We start from the raw sequence: 1,819 nt of genomic DNA, 5'->3' as shown, positions 1-1,819 counted from the left end.
TTTTGGGATTTTGTGTTTTTGTTTTTTGTTTTGGTTTTTTTGGGGTTTTTTTGTTTTTTTTTTTTTTTGTTTTTTTTTTTTTTTTCTTTCTTTTTTTTTTTTTGGTGGGGTGTTTTGTTTTGTTTTTTTGGGGTTTTTTCTTTTTGGTTTTTTTGTTTTTTTTTTTTCTCTTTCTTTCTTTCTTTTTTTCTTTTTTTTTTTTTTTTTTTTTTGTTTCGGCTCTGTTTGATGCTGAGTTTTGAGGCTGGTTTTTTTTGGGGGGGTCGGTGGTCTTGTGGTTTGGATTTGGGTAGAACGGCTCCTCTATTCGCTTGGAACGAGAAACTCATCCGGGAAAACAAACCAACAATAAAAATGGGCACATTTTATTTCTTTTCCTTTTGTATCCAGAGCACTCCCAGCCGAGCCGACGGGCAGCCCGTGCCCCGTGGTCTGCCTGCTGACACGCTGAACTGGCGAAACAGCGCCCCCACCGCCCCGCGCCCCCGCCCTGCCGCCCCCCCCCACGCCCTCCTGAGACCCTATACAGCCCGGCCCCCCTGGCCCCGATGCGGCGCGGCTCGCCCCGCCCCGCCCCGCCCACCGGTAGAGGCGGCTGCCGCCGGCACCACCGCCAGCACGCAGGCGGCCACTTTCGGGCGGGCTCTTTCACGGTCCGCAGAGGTCTTCCGCCCTCGACGTGAGTCTAGGGGGCCGTGGGGGCTCGGTGCCGAGGCGCCCGGGGCCGGCACGAAGCCGCCGGCCCTTGGCCCTCGTCCGCACACAGACACAGATACAGCGCCACACCCACCGACCCCCCGCCAGTGCGCACGCTCACTCCCCAAGGTCATCCCTTCAGGCCACCTCACCGCCGCGCGTGCACACGCACGCGCGGACAACCATCCCCGCCCCCTCGCCGCCCCCCGCCACGCCTCCTGCCCCCGCCTCCCCGCCAGGGCCCGCCCGCCCGCCTGGCTGCCGGTCCGCGTGCACGCTCTCGCGTGCCCTCTCTCCCTGTCGCTGGCCCCGTCCCCGTCCCCGTCCCCGCGCCCGCCCCTGCCCCTGCCCCTGCCCCTGCCCCTGCCCTTGCCGTCTCTGTCGGAGCCGCGCACGCCCATCGGCGGTTGGGGGCGCCCCACCCTCTCGCATCAGCCTCCCCGGCGCCCCGCCCTCCCCCACCAGCCTCCCCGGCGCTGTCTGCATACTTTTCCCGCTTGCTAGGCACCGGTAGAGGAAGGCCGGCTAGGGACCACAGGTCTAGCCACGGGCTGGGCGGGCGTGGGCTAAGGCCGGCGGGGACCACAGGTCTAGCAAATGGGGCCAGGTGGCCGTAGGCCAAGGCCGGCCGGCGACACCAGGTCTACCCCGAGCCCTGGGACACCAGGTCTACCCCGGAGTCCGGGAGACCAGGTCTACCCCGTGGGCCTGGGACACCAGGTCTACCCGGTGGCCCGCGACACCGGGTCTACCACGTGGCCCTGGGACACCAGCTCTACCCCGAGGCCTGGGACACCAGATCTACCCCGAGCCCTGGGACACCAGGTCTACCCCGGAGTCCGGGAGACCAGGTCTACCCCGTGGCCCTGGGACACCGGGTCTACCCGGTGGCCCGCGACAACGGGCCTACCACGTGGCCCTGGGACACCAGGTCTACCCCGAGGCCTGGGACACCAGATCTACCCCGTGGCCCTGGGACACCAGGTCTACCCTCAGCCAGGGGACATCAGGTCTACCCCGTGGCCCTGGGACACCAGGTCTACCCCGCGGCCCGGGACACCAGGTCTACCCCGGGGTCCGGGACACCAGGTCTACCCCGTGGCCCTGGGACACCAGGTCTACC

The sequence above is a fragment of the Melozone crissalis genome, unplaced genomic scaffold, assembly GCF_028551555.1.
Source record: "Melozone crissalis strain CALT ecotype California unplaced genomic scaffold, PUWL_Pcris_2 ptg000271l_1, whole genome shotgun sequence".
NCBI lineage: Eukaryota > Metazoa > Chordata > Aves > Passeriformes > Passerellidae > Melozone > Melozone crissalis.
Note: the sequence above shows the minus strand (reverse complement) of the source record.